Source organism: Herpailurus yagouaroundi, unplaced genomic scaffold, assembly GCF_014898765.1.
Source record: "Herpailurus yagouaroundi ecotype Mexico unplaced genomic scaffold, PumYag 195, whole genome shotgun sequence".
NCBI lineage: Eukaryota > Metazoa > Chordata > Mammalia > Carnivora > Felidae > Herpailurus > Herpailurus yagouaroundi.
This window is the reverse complement of record NW_024412426.1, coordinates 321,961-341,402: the sequence shown is the minus strand read 5'-3', so window position 1 is coordinate 341,402 and position 19,442 is coordinate 321,961. Positions and strand designations below refer to the sequence as shown.

The window sequence follows — 19,442 nt, the reverse complement described above, 5'->3', positions numbered from 1 at the left end:
CATGGATCTAAGAGGCACAGTCAAGATAAAGGACACCAGCACGGGTCACGGTCTACCACCAAAAGCCCTCTGTAATCACGCCAACCCCCCCGCCCCCCACCCCTCGGGACAGCTACTTCCCTGTACGGTGAGGACACCCCCTGCTCATCTCAGGTTCAGGGAAGAGGAAAAGGGAGCTCGTGTGCCCGGTCCCATTCGTTCACTCGGCCATTCCAGCCACATCTTTTGGTAGCAGAGACCTTGCCCTCCCGGCTGCTTCTGTGTCCCCAGGAGATATTGCAGTGGTTGGCCCTGGTGGGTGCTCAACAAACACTTGTCACGGGATGGGAAGAGACAGGCAGGGAAGACGGGAGACAGGAAAGAGAGAAGGTGTGCAAAGGAGACATTGTACGATAGTGTGCAGAGCTCACGTTTGGGGGCAGTTAGGCCCGTGTTCGAATCTGGACTCTCCCACTCTTTGGTAGGGCCTGGCTTCTTCTCCGTAAGCCTCAGTCTTCTCCTCTGTGAAGTGGGGATAATAACAATACCGGCCTTATAGGGTTGCTGAGCATAAATGATCCCTGCCAAGTGCCTGGGACAGAGCAAGAGCCCAACCCTGGAATCAGCCCCAGCTAAGCCCTCGTCCTTCTCTCTGGTTCACTCGTGAGCTCCCTGGTTCACTGCCACGGAGACCCCCCTAACTAACATGTTGCTCATTTTTCATCCTTAAGTCATCTGCCAGTTGCGTCTATTTCTAGCCTCTGTCTTGTGAGACGAGAATAAGGAAGGGAAACAGATAGCTGCAGAGGCTCATTTGCCAGTTGTCAGCGCCCGCCATCAGCAGAGCTCTCTGTCTGCTTCTCCCTGGGTGCCTGGAAAAATCACTGTGACCTTTTATTTACTGGTTGATCCAGTCAGCGCAGGTCTCTCTGCCTCCCTCCTCCAGCCCACCCTGCACATCCCCACCCTCCGCCAGCCCAGCGCTGGCTTCCTGCCTCCCCGCGCCCCATCCCGCTGCAGGGTGGGCACGCTCGGCTGGTCCCTCTGAGCCTCCCTGTCTTCATGATCAGATTCTTAAAAACCTGTGGGCACAGACAAGAGGAAAACCGGAAGTATTGATCTTTTCCGCCCGGTGCTTCCGCCAGGGAGGATTTTTTTTTTTTTTTTTTTTTTTTGCCGTTGAACGTCTTCTGCGGGCTTCCTCTTCATTCCCATTTCACCGAAGAGCCAAACTGAGGTCAGTTTAGGCCAGCAAGTGACCTGCCTAAGGATGACTCGGTACGTCGCAGCACTGCCTAGAAGAGCGTATGCTTCTCCCAGGCCCTCACCCAGATTTTGCACTTTGACCTCTACCACGCATCTCCTCCTCACCCATTTCCCCAAAACCCCTCCCCCCTTTTCCTTGCACCTCTTCTGACCCTCTGGCCTATGATGGCCGGCAGCTATGTCTACTCTTGTTTCTTCTCTCTCCCTTGGCCCAGCCACGCATTCACCTATGCCCCCCCCCCCCCCCCGCCCCACCCGGGCTGCGGTGTGCAGCCCCGGGGACATGGTGGTGGCAGTTGAGGGTGGTGACAGGGAGACCGAGATGGCTAACAAGTGGGTACTTACAAGAAGACAATCCCCAGAGGTTCCCGGAGGCCAAGAGTGAGCTGGGCAGACCCACACTACCCAACCCGTGCCTTGATTAGCTGCAGGAGTTAACTGTGTGAACAGTGTGTGTGTGTGTGTGTGTGTGTGTGTGTGTGTGCGCGCGCGCGCGCGTGTGTGGTGCACAAGCACACATATGTGTGTCACACGTACTGGCTTCCAGAAAAAAATTACCCAAGGTAGAGTATGGCTTTCTTACCCCATCGCCTTCAGACCGCCTGCCTTGGATGACCCAGAGCCTTCCCTGCCCCTCTCAGACTTGGGCGGCCGTACATCTCTCTCGAATTTGGGGAAAGGAATTTTAAAAGCCTCTTGTGCAAGTCAGCTCCCTGCTTTCCAAGCTCTCTTCTTGGCCCTCGCTGTCAGCATCAATTTTCTGCAGGGAGTGATTTAACCTTCATTTATTCATTAATTCTTTTTTCCCCTTAACTTCATTAGGTAAGATTTATAAAGGTGCTGAATTGGAAAGGTCACCTGTCCCTGGGCCCAGGACACAGTGTGCCTGCATCCCTTCTCATGAGCTTCCTTCCAGGAGCGCTCTGGAGGTGGGGAGGGGAGGGGAGTAGCAGAGGAGAAAGTCAAAGCGGAGCCTAGGGCTCCCCAGGAAGGCAGGGCAGGCACCCGCTGGCTGGTGGGAGGCCCAGGGGCTTGGGGGAAGGGCGGGCTCTGTTAAGCACATCTGGAATCCGGGCCCCACCTCTCACTGAATTGACCTTTGCCAAATTATCTAATCTAAGCCCTTGGTTTCCTCTTAGATAAATTGTCAATAATGATAGACTCTACGTTATCAGGTGGTGGCAGGGATTAAATTGGCGATATACAGAGAACCCTGAGCACGGTACCTGACGCACAGCAAACATTCAATAAACAGTAGCTTTTTAAAAAGATCTTCAATTGTCCTGGTCGAACCCTGACAGTACTGCGCAGTCGTTAGCTCACTAACCACTAGCGACTGGTGCGCAGGGAGTCTGTCTGGATTGCTCCACGACAAGCAGGCCCACGTATCCCGTGATTGATGCCATCTCCAGAACCACAGGCAAAGCCTAAGCTCATAGAGGAGCCAGAAAAAAAGCCAAGCCACCGCCTGGATCGAGATCGCTTCCTGAGGCCCAGCAGATTTCTGCAGGAAGCCAGGCTAAGCTGGCATCCTGCTCTCTGCCGTGGCCCGGCCGCGCTCACTGTCTGGCCCATCCCGCAATGATCCATAGTTGTGGGCCTTTCCCAAGCCTCTGAGGCCTGCCGGGCTCAGCCTTCAGCCATCTCGTCTCGAGGAGCTGTGTCTCTCATTAACAACCTCCCCAGAGGAGGGAGAAACAGACTAGAGGCTAAAGAACCGTGCAGGTGTTTTGAACTTATAGAAAAGTAAGAGTGTCCCCTTGCTGCCACCTCCGTGTGTCCTTGTTCCTTAGGCCCCCCAAAGAACTCAAATCCATCCCAGTTCGCTGCAGTCAGAACGAATTCAGCTCTCTCTGAGCTTCTTTAACTTTGTGGTAAAAATGATGTGTCTGCTAAACGTCCACCGTCTCCCCCATTAGGCTCTAGGCTTCTAGGAGACCGGATGCAGGTCACAGGCACCCTGTCCCCTCCCGGCATCGACTACAGCCCACACTCAAACGGCGTTTGAGAAGATAATTTTAATAGGAAAGCACGGAGGAAAGCGGGCAGGCGAAACTATTCCGTGGCCCAGGCTGAGAATATTGGGTTTGACTATGATCACAGAGGATTACAAGAATTAATTTTATTTTATCTAATATTCTTAGACTTAGGGCCTCTGGAATTCAGCATGCAAATGTATGCTCCTAGTGCAAATTGGAGCATGCCCAGATTAATGGAGAAAATTCTAGCCGCCTCACTTTTTGCAGAATCCCATTTCCCTCACCTGGGATCACCCGTTTGTTTGCAATGCACTGAGAAGTAGATTGCAATAGAGGAAGGAACGCTGGGTGGACGCATCTGCCCGGGGTCTCTTTGGTGCTAGACGGGACGAAGACCGATGCTAAGCTCGGGACGGCACCCCTCCGAGGAACGTGGGGTCCTCGGAACAGGACCCACGGGAGAGCTAAACTGCTGATCCGGTCCCAGGGCGGTCCTCCTTGGTATGCAGATCACTTCACATGTATGACATTAGTTTGTTCTGTCCTCACGCTCCCGGATTTAATGAGATTCTTTGGGCATTGTTAATAAACAATGCCTGACCTTTCTAGAGTGGCAACATTGTGTCGTTTTATTTCATGAACTAGGGCCCCATACAACAGGCCATTTGGTATAGTTATTGTTCCATTTTCAAATGAATTTAGTTCTAAAAATGAGTTCTGCGACTCTCACAGTACCCATTGAGATCACCGGACATCTCGATCACTTTTTGAACAGCCCCGATAGGAAGTGACCAGCAATCATACCTGAACTTCGAGGGCATTCCTCATTATGTGAGTCCTTCCCTGATTCTCCAGCTGTGGCTGCCACCACGGCCTCCATGTCTGGCATCTAAAGACACTGTATGGGGCACCTGGGTGGCTCAGTCGGTTAAGCGTCCGACTCTTGATTTCCACTCAGGTCATGATCTCACAGCTCGGGAGTCTGAGCCCCGCGTCGGGCTCTGCGCTAACAGTACGAAGTCTGCTTGGGATTCTCTGTCTTCCTCTCTCTCTGCTTCTCCCCCCACTTGCTCGGGTCCGCTCTCTCTCAACATAAATACATAAACTAAAAAAAAATAAAAATACAACGAAGACACGGTAGCTCGTAGCACTGTCTGGGCCTGCCCGTGGACGATTTCCTGTCCCTGCGATTCAAGCTAGATCAGTACTGGAATTTGTAGGAAGGAAAGCCTCTGTCGTTGGGCGTGCCTAAAGCGTATCAGTCAGTGGTGCGTCAGCTTCCATCTTGCGTGAAGTTCAGTTTCTTTACCTGTGGCCCTAGACTAACATCTAGTGGCCGTGGGGTAATGGTGATACGCACCAGCACGGAGAGTGAAGCCAGCCACACACGCAGTTTAGTCTTTAAATACTCTCTGTCTCTAGGGGCAGCCAGATGGAATAGAGACGGCCCTGTCATTCCTGAAACTCTCAGAATGGCTGCCCTCGGGGACACAGCTCCCTTCAGTGACAGAACAAAGGTGATTGACATCTCCTGAGTCCAGTGACTAGCCTCGTCCTTTTCACTCCAGCTTACAAGCCCCTCCTACCTCAGGGACTGCCGTCCGCCCACGGGTGTCGCTTTCCTGCATCCTAAGGCTACAGTCTTAACATATAAAATTACTTTAAACACAAACAATGACAGATCACCATTAGAGGAGAGTCATCCTTTTACATTGTAAAAATAGAGTTGGGAATTGTCACTTTTAAGAGATAAGAGAGAGACATATGGGCAGAATACCAAGAGACTCTCATTTGCCTCTTAACATTAAATCTAAATCATAAAACCATAGACAAGAGACTCTTACAATTGGAGCTTACTTTGTTTTCCTTTGTTCGTGAGAAGCGTATGGAGGGTACAAAAGGCACACGTTCGAAAAACATTATCATTTCCCTACGCTTTGGTTTCCCCAATGGTAAAAACGAAGGTTCCAACCGACTGACCTCTAAGTCTATAACTAACTTAGTGACTAACCTTGATTCAGTGAGATTTCTCAGGGTGAACAGTTGGCCAGTTTCCATTATAACACTTGCTTATGTGTGGGTATATTAAGCTGTCTTCCTTCACCTTTTTGGCTTTGAATGAAGAAATTTAAGGGGCTCCTGGGGCGCCTGGGTGGCTCAGTCGGTTAAGCTTCCGACTTTGGCTCAGGTCATGATCTCACGGTTCGTGGGTTCGAGCCCAGCGTAGGGCTCTGGGCTGACAGCTCAGAGCCTGGAGCCTGCTTCGGATTCCATGTCTCCCTCTCTCTCTGGCCGGCCCCCCCCCCCCCCCCCCCGCTTGCACTCTGTCTCTCTCTCTCAAAAATAAATAAGCATTAAAAAAAATTAAGTTACTAATATATGCTACAACACGGATGAACCTCGAAAACATTATACTAAGTGAAAGAAGCCAGCCACAAAAGGCCTCATATTGTATGTTTCTATTTATATGAAATACCCAGAACAGGCAAAGGCACAGAGACAGAAAGTCCACTAGTGGTCGCCTAGGGCTGGAGCCATCCTCAGGGGGTGGGAGAGAGGGGCAGGGGGAGGGACTGCTAATGGGTGTGGGCTTTCTTTTTGGAGGGGATGAAAATGTTCTGAAATTGACTGTGGTAATGGTTGTGCCATTCCGTGACTGTGCTGAAAACCGTTGAAGGGTACACCTCGCGTGGGTGAATTTTATGAGAAGTGAATTCTATCTCGATAAAGCGGTTAATTCAAAAAATATTAGGAAGGCAGGACCAGTGTGGCCACTCCATAACCTCACCTTCCCCCTGGAGGGCAGGGTCAGCCCACCCGGGGTCGTGCCAGGCTGTAGCATCCGGAAGATGTGCCCTCCTCCCTTCATTTTCTTGTCCCTTTCCTGTCTTCTCCCTGCTCTGTTCCTGCCTCAGTTTCCTGCTCTTCCTATTCCTTCTCCCTCCCTTCTCCCTTTTCCTTTTCTCCCTCCCGCACCAGCCAATTGGCTCTCCTTGACCCCAGGAGGCTGAGGAGGGGAGGGAACGAGAAATAACAGCGAAAATTCATCCTAACTGTAATAATAAATTATTAATATTATTCTAAGTTATTATTAGAGCTGTGCGGGACTTGATTTAATCTCTACAACGTCCCTGTTAAGGGGGATAATTATCCACATTTTATAGATGAAGAAACTGAGGCTCACATAAGCAGAGTAGCATATGCCCACGCCTGTCGGGAGCGAAGCCAGAATTCAAGCCCGGGTCTGTCCGGCCTCAGAGTCTATTCTTTGAAGCACGATAAGACCTCACATATGAGGCTGGGCTTGGTTATTTATTGATGAATTACAATAGAAGTAATTTGATGGGGTTCAGAACTCCAGTATCTGAAATCTCATCTGTTGGTCTGATATTTACGGCCATTAATGGATGGTATCTGTGTGGCGCTTCTATTCATTATGGTTTTCATTAAGACTCTAATCCTGTTTAGAAGTCCGTTTGTCATTTTTAACTCCTCTGTTTAATCTTGGGCAGCCCTAATCCCTCTTCACTATACACCCGAAGGAGACGGCTCCTGACGGCTCTCCCCACCCACAGCTGCATGCAGGGGTGGGGCGGCAGGGGGGGGGGGCAGTGAGCATGGTAGGAACATCAGCACGTTGTGAGTGTGTGTGACACGAACGTGTTTACGGAATGTCAGCGTGAGCATGGGGAGGGAGTATGTGTGAAGTGTGTGGGGGGGGTCAGTGTGTTGGTGTGGAACGCACGTGTGTTTGTGTTCACGAGTGTGTTTGCGTGAGAACACGAGTCCGTGGGGCGATGGGGCACGTGAGCATGTCATAGCACTCTTTTTTCAGAAGTACGGGAATTCTTTTTTTTTTTTTTTTAATTTTTTTTTTTAACGTTTATTTATTTTTGAGACAGAGAGAGACAGAGCATGAACGGGGGGGAGGTCAGAGAGAGGGAGACACAGAATCTGAAACAGGCTTCAGGCTCTGAGCTGTCAGCACAGAGCCCGACGCGGAGCTCGAACTCACGGACCGCGAGATCGTGACCTGAGCCGAAGTCGGATGCTTAACCGATTGAGCCACCCAGGCGCCCCAGAAGTACGGGAATTCTTGAGCACCGAGCTCCGACGGGGCTTATAAGAGGCACTGGGTTCACCACTTGAAAATATTCTGTCTCTGGCACCTGGTGGCTCGGTCGGTTAAGCATCCGACTCTTGGTTTTAGATCAGGTCGTGATCTCACGGTTCATGGAATCAAGCCCCTCATCGGGCTCTGCGCTAACAGTGAGGAGCCTGCTTGGGATTCTCTCTCTCTCCTTCTCCCTGCACCCCTCCCCTGCGCACGTGCTCCCTCTCCCTCTGCCTCCCTCTCTCTCTCTCTCCCTCTCTCCAAATAAAAAACTAAGCATTAAAAAAATATTCTATCTCCAGCTCAGCTAGGCTGACACACCGGTAGGCACACTATCCATTTCAACTCTCTATTCCCCTAGAGACTTTGGGGATCATGGCTGCCAGATATGATGGTTCAGGTTGTGTACTCCACAAAGGCATCTGACTGAGCAGCAAGTGGAGGCTGAAAAGGAGTCCTCACTCATCTCAGCAATCATGCGCCTAGAGGGGGCGCCTTTTTCCAGTTGCACAAACTGTGCTGACCTGGCTAGAGATGGCCCAGAGAGGGAGCTTCAGAGAGTTCAAGCCTGTGGTCTCAAGGCCTCCAGTAGCAGCCAGAAGAATGCTAATGAGGGCACGGAGAAGGCTGCCTCCCCTTCCTGGCCCCACGTCCTCCTCCGGAAGGCCTTTACCCCCTTTCTGATGAATCCCGTCGCGTTCTGATCACCACTTAACTCTGAGTGCCCTTGCCCTACTCCAGCTTAATTTTCCTTTCTCAGTATCTGCCTTTTAAGTGTCCTAAATCTTGTTTTCACATCTTTGTTATGTCCTTCCAACTAGCTAGCAAGCTCTAGGAGGGCAGAGAGCGTGTTTCCATTTCCTTTGCTCTCAGCCACCCCTGTGACATCTATCCAAGGACTCTGCCCCCAGTGGGGGCCAAATCAATGTTGACACAACTGAGCCGCCCGCTAAGGAGAAACCAAAGCTCTGTACTCAGAGCCGGGGCGGTGATCCCGCTCCCCAAACACCAGCTCAGCCAAACGGCTCAGGGGACACAAACACATCCCCCTAGCCTCCCTCCAAGCTTTGGACCTAGTTAACCACGAAATGTCCGTAAGGACTGGAAAGTTCTGGAAAAGCTCAGCCCATCTCACCGTCTCTCTCTAGGGTGACCCAGAGCTCTGGGTTTGGGGAAAACTTAAGAAGTGGTCCCAACCCTTCACCAGATTAACTTTTAGTTATCCCTTAGTGAAAGATCGATCGGATTTCTGATAACCGTGGCTTGGCCTGGGACTAGAGCTGTACCCGTCTGGACCCGCGTTCGGTTTGGATGACAGGCAGAGAGAGCATCCCGGGAAACGGGGAAGGGAAACGGCCCTTAGCTGGGTCTGTGACATTATGGCTTGCTTGCTCCCCCTGCGGAAGGATGTATAAGGCATGTCCTGCGGCGGGACAAGTATCTCCTGCCTTTCCTTCCTGGAGACCTCCAACCCTGAGCCCTTGGCTGACCCCCTTCACTTCCATCTCCAGCTTTTCAGCATCGGTGCCTCTGAGCCGCCTCAACATACTCTCACACTCCAAAATAAAGCATTCAGGCAGTCGCTAAATGGCAGTATTGATGCTCCGTCCCCACATGCCCTGAAATGATAATGCATCACCCGTGGTGCGCATCCAGACGGAGCCAGATTACGCTCAGGTGGTTAAAAGTCCAGGTCTAATTAGAGTTCCAGGGAATCAAGCCATTGTATTATTAATGATTCTCCAGCAATGTTCTGATTAAAACAGTAATTTTAATAAGCACAGCTCGATGCTAAGTGTTCACTGAGCACCTAATTACATCAGTTATAACTCCAAAATTATTTAAAATTCCCCCCCCCCTTTTTTTTTTCCAGCAGACCCGGCATGCACCCAATAAAATAGAGACTCAGACAACTTGGTGATTATTTGCTCTAATTAATTTCCTAAGCACCTGTTAAAAAAAAAGGCGGGGGGGAAGAATCTTTTGTTTCTCATCCGTTTCCTCAAGTTCTCCTCCACCCCTGTCTATCCCCAGAGGCTCCGTGACATTGGTTACATCTGAGGCAGCCACTGAAGGAGGCCAGGAATGGAAAGCAGGGCGGAAAGTACAGATTCAAACATTCCCCGCCACCACCCTCCAGGCAGGGTGCTGGGGGGAGGTTCAGAGCGGTAATCCCCATTGATTGAGCTGTGGCCTGGGGGAGCAGGGACACAGGGGCACCCAGAGGGCTTCTCACCGGGAGCCAGCTCCTGGCAACACCCTTATCTTCATTAGACCAGCTTGGGATGTCACATTCAGTGACTTTACTTGCGTCTCCTGAGGCATCCCAGTGGGGCAGTTTTCAAATTCTGTTGACCCACAAGCCACTTGACTTGAAAAAGAGAAGGCACGCCTTCTGTATACTTCCTGGAAGGACACCAGGGTTTCAGACAGAACGTTCTGGTCAGCGGAACCACCTGAGAGTTGACGCCCCGAGCCTTCTCTTTATTTCAAATCACGTTATCGGGAACGTATCAGTTTGTCCCCAGAAGTAACACACAGAAGGGGCGCCTGGGTGGCTAAGCATCTGGCTTCGGCTCAGGTCACGAGTCTCATGGTTTGTGGGTTCGAGCCCTGCGTCAGGCTCTGTGCTGACAGCTCAAAGCCCGGAGCCTGCTTCGGATTCTGTGTCTCCCCCTCTCTCTGCTCCTCCCATGCTCAAGCTCTATCTCTGAATAATAGATTTTTTTTTTTAAGTTAAAAAAATTAAAAAAAAAAAAAAAAGTAACACAAGGAATTCTCCCCGGATGTGCATAATAAGCCTGGTCCTGAACCAGGCTGTGCTGTGGCTCTCACTTCATGTGACTGTCACCAAGACAGGTGAGATGGGGATGCGGCCCTTCCCATTCTTGTGTGCCCCAGTGCGTTGGGGGATGGTGCCAAATCCCACTGCTTTTTCTGTTTCCTGCGGTCCCTTCGCCTCTGTCCGATACCCGCACAGCTCATCAGCTCACTCTTGGATATTAATACCAAGGCCTTCGGGTCTCAAACACAGTCTTAATTCAGAGTTATAATGTCCAGTTCCAGACCAGAAGACAATTCTGGCCTTGACCAAAGCTCAGATCTCCCCCATCCCGTGGCCTGGGCCTCCTGGACTCTCCCCATGGGGAGCCACAAGGGGTGGGAGGGGGGTTTCTGCTCCTTTTCTCACTTATCTTCCCCTAGCAGAGCTGTTGTTACTGAACCCTTCGAGGAAGCAGAGAGGAAGGGTCAGAGAGACCCTTTCGCACTTGAACTAGAATTGTCACAAGATAGCCTCCTGCTCTCAGGGCTGGCCAATACTTCTGACTTTTTTGACGCTGGGTCCTTCATGGGCCCTTGGACACCCCCCTGCTGAGCTCCTCTGGCTGAAGCTCGGGCGGTTGGGCAGTGTTTCCTGCCCTCTCCTCTCAGCCCTGATTTCCCAGCACTTCCCTCCACATAGAGCTCAGCTCCAGGGGTTTCACTTGGACAGGTCACAAAATGTTTCCAGGCCAGCTCTCCTTCCCGAGGTGACCACATCTGGATTTGGTGCAAGGAAGCATTTGCACATCCTCGGCCTACCGCTGTCACCAGGGTGAGGGTGCTCAAGGACTCCCCAAGGTCCTGCCTTCATTCTGCCTCCCAAGAGCTCACCAGCTGACTCTCTGGATTCCCTGTCCACTCTGTCCCCTACAGTCTGGGGCATGCGTCTCAAGCTTTCCTCGTAAGGGTCCCGTTAAAGGATGCCAAGGGCTTCCTCCGAAATCTCACCATGTCTCCTCCTTTTTATCCCTTGACTCTTGTATTTCTTTGATCTGGGACCAGGACCCAGGATGAAGGCCAGAAGAATCTTGAGACTTAACTCTGAAAAACTGTGTGATAGTCAGCCACCTTAGTGAGCCTACAGCGTTCATGGGACCTTGGTGCTTTGATATCTGATAATACTTACAAATGTGGAAACTGAGGCTCAGAGAGTTTAAGAGGTTCACCCAGCACAGCTGAGTATGTGGTGAGGCCGAACCAAGTTCTTCTAACTTTAACAGTCATGGCCTTTCCAGGACACCATGCACCTCTGCTGGGTTATAAACATTAAGTCTATTTAAAGAGAAAATGAAAAAAAACCCCAAAAAACAAAAAAACCCTTCACATCACCTAATGGATCCCAGCAGACTGCCAGGGGCGTCAGCCACACCTAGAGAACCTTCGCATAGTTCTTAGTACATTTACTTAAGAAGCTTAAAATAAAACCTGGATCACTGGGCAAGTGTGATTAGCTTCTCAGCAGGTATTTATAGACCTATTCTGTGTAAGAAACTGAAGTTGGAGCGTAGAGGGATATCTCATACGAGGAAGTAAAAAGCAGAACCGTATGAGTAACCTAAGAAGATAGAGTCCTAAGAAGAGTTTACAAAGTGTATTAGAGTCCTGCCAACTGGGCAGGTAGTCAGATTCTAAATTCGGAAAGAGACATCATAGAGGTCGATCTGGGAAGGCTGCACGGAGGAGGGGAAACCCGGGGATTTGCGCGTGATCAGAAGACGGGAGGACATTCTGATTAGCAAGAATGTGTAAGCAAAGTTAAGGAGGAGGGGGGACCGGAGCATGAGAGGCCGCCCTAGCGGAATTGGGCATTGATACCGACAGAGGGAGCCTGGAGTGGAAATGTCAACCTGGTGAGGGCAGAGGTTAAAAGACACAAACACCGGGGGGGGGGGGGGGCATTTGGACTATAAACTTCATCCAAGAGGCAATTTTTCCTGTTGTTTTTTATTTATTTATTTATTTTTAAATTTTTTGGTATTCTTTAGGTTTTTTCACTGAGGCCATCATTATAAAACACTGCCTCCTGGAAGCCCTCTGTGATTTTCCCTTCCTCTTTGCTCTTGTAGCTCTACCACATGTCAACCATAGAGCTAATATTTCATTCTTATGATCCCCCCTTCAGGAGCAGTGATGTCCTAAAGGCTCCACCTTCCCTCTTATAGAAGGATTCTCCGAGGGGCGCCTGGGTGGCTCAGTCGGTTAAGCATCCGACTTCAGCTCAGGTCATGATCCCACAGTCTGTGAGGTCGAGGCCCACATCAGGCTCTGTGCTGACAGCTCAGAGCCTGGAGCCTGCTTCGGATTCTGTGTCTCCCTCTCTCTGACCCTCCCCCGTTCATGCCCTGTCTCTCTCTGTCTCAAAAATAAATATTTAAAAAAAAAAAAGATTCTCTGAGTCCTCATCCCCAAAAAACACTAAAGGTAGGCCCCACCCTTTACCCAGATGACTGCAAAGGTATTCTTACTCCCATTCCTGACCAGCCTCTTCTTGGGCCCTGATGATTCCCACCCCAAATCTCACATTCCCAAGCTTATGCACCATAGAGGCTTCAAAGAGAATTTGGAATTAACTGGTGCTCCAGACCCTCTGGTCTTGCTCTGCGGGTAACTGGAAGGCAGGGGGAGCAGAACTGGAGGGCCTAGAACCTAGAGGCCAGGGCCTGCGCCCAGCTCTTAGTTAAAATCAGGTTCCATGTGGTAAGCTTATTCTTGGGCTCTGTGCATCCAGGGGCCTCAGTGGAACCACCTGGGCAGGTGGAAATGTGAAATGGATGGACAGGAATGGGTGAATGCCATGGCATCCCTGCCTCGTTACCCCATTCCCTTGCCCTCATCACCTTTCCCCTCTTGGAGTAGAGCAGTTGATGTTGACTCCATGGGGAACCCTGTGGGACCTGGGTAATACCAGGCATCTGGATCCCAGGGGGGTTATCTGTTAAAGTTATTTCTTAGGCCCCCTTTCTCCAACCCACTCGTCCCGTATTTCCTATCCCACCTGCTTTCCCTAACGGAATAAACCCACGGTTGTCATGGAGACAACATAGTCTCTACATCTCTGCCTCTTTGTAGATCCTTCCGAAAATAAGAACTAGAAAGGCCCTACGTCCACTCCCCTCATATTTCTGGCCCAGAGCTCCTACCTGAGAAAATATGGTATGGCGTCTGGAATACCTACTTTGCCCATTGAGTTTCCTGCGCTCTTTGTACTATTTTTTTTTTTTTTTTTTTTTTTTTGCCAGTGTTTTACCTTGATCCTTAGGAGGCTAAGCTTGATTTGACTTCTTTCAGCAGAGGAACGTGAGTCTCAGTGCACTTTGGCCTCAGGTAGGGATTCTGTCATTCCTAAGGACAATAGTTTGAGTGGCTGCACTGCTCCTCCTGCAAAGGGCAGACATAATTCTCCCCGTATGACAGACCAGCGGTCTCAGCCCGAAGAGGCGAGGTGGCTTGCTCAAGGTCACTCAGCACAGGAGTGCGGAGCCTGGGTGCCCGTCCTTTGCAGCTTTCCCGTGCGAACACTGCCACCTTCAGTGGGGTCTGCAAATAAAGACAGAGCATGATAACTACCACTATTTAGCACCGACTGTGTGCAAGGCTCTTTGTATACAGGTGTTGCAGAAACCCCCAAACAACCTTGTGAAGTTGATATCACTATTGTCACCATCTTACAGAGGAGAATACGGAGGCATAAGGAGAGCTGACAACTTAATGTCATACAGCCGATAAGCATAGGCACTGGCTTTGAAACTGTGGACTGTCTTCTTCAGAGAACGCCTTCTTAGCTGGTACAAAATATGGCCTCTACCTGGAAAAAGAAAAAAAAAAGGATCCAGGAGAAGGCAAGAGGCCGTTGCTTTAGTGTTCTTCAAAAGGATAAATGTCGTCACTGTTAGGGGCCAGAAGTTTCTTTTCCCACCACCCTTTCCCCTTTGTCTCCCGCATAGGTCTCTGCTGAGTTTTATGAATGAGGAGAGAAAAACTGTCATTGAAAAGTTCAACCAACTTTGGATTCCACTCTCTGAGTGATAGATAGCTTTAATTACTCCGAATTACTCAGCCACTCCACTCTTCTCCCCCAAGTCATTAAAAATAGATTTTCTCTTTGAACTCCACTCCGCCCGAGGTCTCCAGAGTGTCAGGAGCTCTTGGGAGATAGCCCCAGGGTCAGCTCGTGGCCAGAAGGTTCCGTGTGGCTTTAGTTGCAATCACAGGCTCCGGAACCTCTAGCTGGTTTTCTGGGGGTGGTGCCTCCTTTTTCTTAATGATATTGATCACATGACTGTTCACAGCTCAGCGCACAGGCAGGAGGCTGGGCTGGTGTTTACTTTATAAGGATTCAAGGAGGTCTCATACGTGGCTATTGATTTTTAAAAAACCGGATCTAACACTCGGAACAAACCATAGTGAGTGCTTCACATTAACTACTGGCGAGTTGATTCGTAGGAATGATCAAAGCTGAAAACGTGAGCTCAGAGGCGCTGTGCTCCCTGAAGAGCAGGTATTGTTGTCTCCATTTTAAAAGTCAGAGAATGGAGGCTTGAAGAGCCCCTGACACCTCCGTGGGGAGGGCTGTGCTGAGGGGCTCCGGGACATTCCTAGGAGGCTGGGGATGGAAAATGCGCAAGCCCTTCAGAACCCCGTCCATTACTGTGCTGGTCCTGTCCAGCCTGAGGAAAAATCTGGCAGGGGATCCTCAACCTTCACCAGCTTCTCTTCCTTTTGACTCTGACGATCTTTTCTCTGTTCGATCTCTGACGAACTTTTGTTGCATCTGGTAGTTCCAGATTCACCATCTGAACTGTTGCTAGTAAACAGGAGAGTAAAATGAGCTATGAGGCATGCAGTGGTCATGTGGGTGAATGCACACATCTTCCTGGTCTTAGGAGGGGGTTACGTCCTGGTAAACCCATCTAACTTGAAATGCATTTAATACACCTAACCTAGCGAACGTCGTAGCTCAGCCTAGCCTACGTTAAACATGCTCAGAACACTTCCGTTAGCCTACAGTTGGGCAAAAGCATCGAACACGAAGCCTATTTCCCAATAAAGTGTCGCATAGCCCATGCAATTGATCGAATATTGTACTGAAAGTCAAAAACAGCACGGTTGTGGGGCGCCTGGGTGTCTCAGTCGGTTGAGCGTCCGACTTCGGCTCAGGTCACGATCTCATGCTTTGTGAGCTCCAGCCCGCATCGGGCTTTGGGCTCATAGCTCGGAGCCTGGAGCCTGCTTCAGATTCTGTGTCTCCCTTTCTCTCTATTCCTCCCCCACTCGCGCTCTGTCTCTCTTTCTCAAAAATAAATAAAGATTAAAAAAATTTTTTTTAAATAAAAAAAAAAACAGCACGGTTGTGTGGGTACAGAATGGTTCTAAATATGTCGGGTGTTTACCCTCAGGATCACGTAGCTGGCTGGGCGCTGTGCTCGCTGCCACCGCGGGGCATCAGGAGAGAGCATCGTACCACATATTGCTAGCCTGGGAAAAGATCCAAATTCCAAATTCCAAATACGGGTTCTGCTGAACGCGTATCGCTTTCACACCATCTTAAAGTCAAAAAATCTCAAGTCGAACCACTGTAAGTCGGGGGCTGTCTGCAATTGCAGTGTCCAAGGGCATGGCTAGGCACTGCGGCTGGCACCTGATTTCTAGGACAACGAAAGGGGCCCCTGACTGCCAGCTCTTGGGGCAACTTCAGGAGGTGGGGGGGAGATGCTTCGTCTTCCGTGCTGCCTGTCTCGACCTTACTACCTCAGCCCGGGACTCAGACGAACCTGGACTCCAGTTCTGTTTCTGCCACCTGCAGGGCACGTGACCTTGGGCAGGTTATTTAACCTGAGACTGTTTTCTAATAAGCAAAGTGAGCCTAAGAACACCCTGCTTGCAAAGCTGGCATAGGATTAAATGAGATAATCTACCCAAAGTGCCTGGCGTGCACTAGGCACTGGATAAATGAAAGCCATCGTTATTATTATTCCTGCTGCTTCATTCTGTTCCACAAGCTCAGCCAACTTCCCGGCTCAGAGCAGGGTGATGCCAGCCAGGAGCCTGCCAGCCATCAGCAGGAGACCTCAGTCCCTATCACTTCCTCACCCCTCCATCCTTGGGGAGCAGATCCAAGGAGGGGTTCCCCTGCCTCTGCCCCCACCCACTCGCAGTAGGGAGTTTTCGATGAAGATGAGGTTTCAGGCATCCAGTCGACAATTAGCTCTTTACCTGTAAAGGACAGGAGACACAACTTGTGTTTTTCCGTGGAAACGTACAGAACCGTGGGTGATAGGAGGCTGTTAGGAGCCAGTGCAGCCCATCTTGTCCCTGGAGGGTCCGCTGTGGCTTGGGCTGGCCACTGGGTTAGGCCTCTCTGACCGGCTGCCCATGTCCCTCTCCCTGTGAAGTCTCTGAACCCTGGCCCCATCTGGAATGAAGGGAAGGACAGAGCCCCAAGCACTCAGGCCTCCCAAGACTGATTATACCCGTGGCCCCAGGGCTGCTGGGATTTGGGGAAAGCCTGTGAAGAGAGACTCCCCCACCCCACCCATACATCCGCCAGCGAACAACTAGGGGTGCCAGCAAGCTACGAAGAACTGTGGGGACAGAGAAGCAAAGGCCCACCTGCCCCCGGCTTTGCTTCCTGCCTCCTGAACCCTGCTCTGACCTCACCTCAAACGTCATCTGTTGGAACGCCCCCAGAACCTGCCGTCCCTCCTCATCCTCAAAAGGATCCCTTACAGGGGAGCCTAGGTGGTTCAGTCGGTTAGGCGTCCAACTTAGGCTCAGGTCATGATCTCCCCGTTCGTGAGTTTGAGCCCCACGTCAGGCTGGCTGCTGAGAGTGCGGTGCCTGCTTCAGATCCTCTGTCTCCCTCTTTCTCTCTCTGCCCCTCACCCACTCATTCTCTCTCTCTCTCTCTCTCTCTCTCTCTCTCTCCCCCTCCCTCTCAAAAAAAAAAAAAAAAATATCTATAAAAAAAAGTCAAATACGGTACATCCCCCAACTCTGGCAATGGCCGACTCTCCAGTTGGCCACTTTGCCAGTCACTGCAAGACCCAGCCCAGGGCTAAGCCAGCCCTCCGGGGTCCTCTATTTCCTGGTGGATCAAATGGAAATCATAATACATAACAATGCCTAACCTGGCTTCCTCCCTGGGGAGTTGTGCAGATCAAGTGAGATCAAGTGTGTGAAAGCACTCTGAAAAGCTGGAACCCTCCCCCGGGTACTGTGGGGACAGCACCAGGGATCTGGGTCCACACCCCAGGCCTGGCCGGGGCTCTCCTCAGCCTGCCTGCAGCTGTGGATGTAAAAGAGCCTCAGCTCTTTGCTGGAAAACAGCTTTGATTGGTGGGAAAGGAGAAGGTGGGTCTGAGACCCTACTAACTGGAAGGGGAGAGAGGGTCGGCTGGTGGGACCACCGAGAGAAGGCGCAAAGGAAAGAATGAGGCTCAGGGAGGCAGCTGTGCTTCAGCTGCTGCGCTGTGCGCTTGGCCAGGCCCTGGGGACCAGGAGGCTGTGGATGAGGCCAACTGCATGCTCCAGCCAGGCCGCGTCACCTCCCACCCCCGCCACCTGGCTCCGGGCCACTGAGAAGGCCTCTGTTTCTTTCCTTGTGTCAGGAGGCTGGGGACACGTGTGGGGACAGGTGTACCATCTGGCAGGGGGCAGCAGATTCCAGGAGGGCAGGGGATTAAATGCTCATTCTCTGAGGGGCTCCCCCGGCCTGGAGAACAGCTTCTTAACTTCCTCCTGCTGTCTGGGTCTCTTGCGCACGATTGCAGAAGAATCTTGGAAGCCTCTTGGACGCCATGGCCCCTGAGGCGGACCTCTGCTCTCTGGCCTTTGAGCAATGACTGTGTCTTGATTATACCTTTATTGTGACATCTATCCCATTGTATTGAGATTATCTGTTTCCTTGGTTTGTCCTCAAACAAACCCAAGAGCTCCAGGAAGGCAAAGATTATAGAGCCCCCGTGCCCAACAGAGTTCACTTATTTTTTTTTTTTTTATTTTAAGGTTATTTGTTTATTTTTGAGAGAGAGAGAGAGTGAGAGAACACAAGTCGGGGAGGGGCAGAGAGAGAGGGAGACACAGAATCCAAAGCAGGCACCAGGCTCTGACCTGTCAGCACAGTGCTCGGTAAATGTTTAAGGACCACAGGGACCCAGGCACAATCCGTTGTCAAAATCCTATGTCTTGTGCTCCTTTGACTCAGGTCCTTCTCCAGTAGACCCATCTGGGTTCTCAGAACCACGTAGCTCTTTCCAGGTGTCCACACAGGATGGCAGAAACATGGTTTCTCTGTCCCCAAGCTCACTTGGCAAAGGGCTCTTATTCCTCTGTCCGCCATTGGAGAACACTTGTCACTGAAGAGTGATGATGTGTTTGCACCTGAGGAAGTCACTGTCCAGGGCCTCAGAGGCCTTCTTGGCCTCACCTTGGGTGGTCCAGGCCCCACAGGTCTGCCATGTTCTTCAAGATCTTCAAGAATGAGGCTGGTTCCCACCATTTTCTCAGTGACTTGTCCCCATAGCCAGTAATAATCGGATATCATGTCCCTCACAGGGCCTCACACACTGTGCTGGAAAGAGGGAGAGTGAGGGAAGCCACCCCAAACTCTGCACATCCCCGGTGACCCCTTCCCACAGAGTGCTCCAACCCCACTGAATCAGGCCATGGAAGGCACTAGAGATACAGGGCCCCAGGGCCAGGGGAGCCAAGAACGCAGTATGAGTCACCTTTAATTAAGAGTATTTCTTAAGTAAATGACTTAATAGGACAGTTATGTTCATTAGAGGTATAATTACAAGACATAAGATCAAGCAGAAAAGAACGCGGAGTGTGAGGGCGGAACGGGTCCGAAGCAGCTCTGGGTTCGCTGGGAGAAGGCGGTGGAGGGGTCAGGGGAAGGGCGTTCTCCCGACTGTAGGCTTCTCCTTGCCACACTCACCGCCCAGCCCAGCTACCCTGGGATCCCAGCACTCAGCGAAAGGGCGGGGGAGCCTCAGGCATAATTAAAATGCAATCATAATAAACAAACACTAATTAAAGCATCACAGAGTGTCCCATTAAACTCTGAGTCAGTCCTGATAAAGTGCCTCCTGACTCAGTGGACGCTCTCCAGGAGAAAGCTGTCCCTCCTTCTTAAAGCTTCCAGAAACAACTCCCAGCCCCACCCCATCCTGCCCCACCCACCCCAGCCACCAGGTCCCAGAGCAGGGCGCCTGTCACCTGGGAGGCAGGGTGAGGCACCCAGACATCAGGGATTCAACCTTGGTCCTTTGGGGCTTCTA

General features: G+C 51.0%; 1 protein-coding gene and 1 long non-coding RNA gene across 4 annotated transcripts in view; both read left to right on the top strand.

Annotated features, from left to right (window-relative positions):
* PLXNA2 (plexin A2) overlaps window positions 1–19,442 on the top strand; it is a 191,433-nt gene that overhangs the window by 86,104 nt on the left and 85,887 nt on the right. The gene's annotated exons all lie outside the window — the stretch shown is intronic.
* Window positions 1,160–3,832, top strand: LOC121011712 (uncharacterized). The gene is made up of 2 exons (XR_005781717.1): window positions 1,160–1,257; window positions 2,421–3,832. It is a non-coding gene; the product is annotated as an uncharacterized LOC121011712 (long non-coding RNA).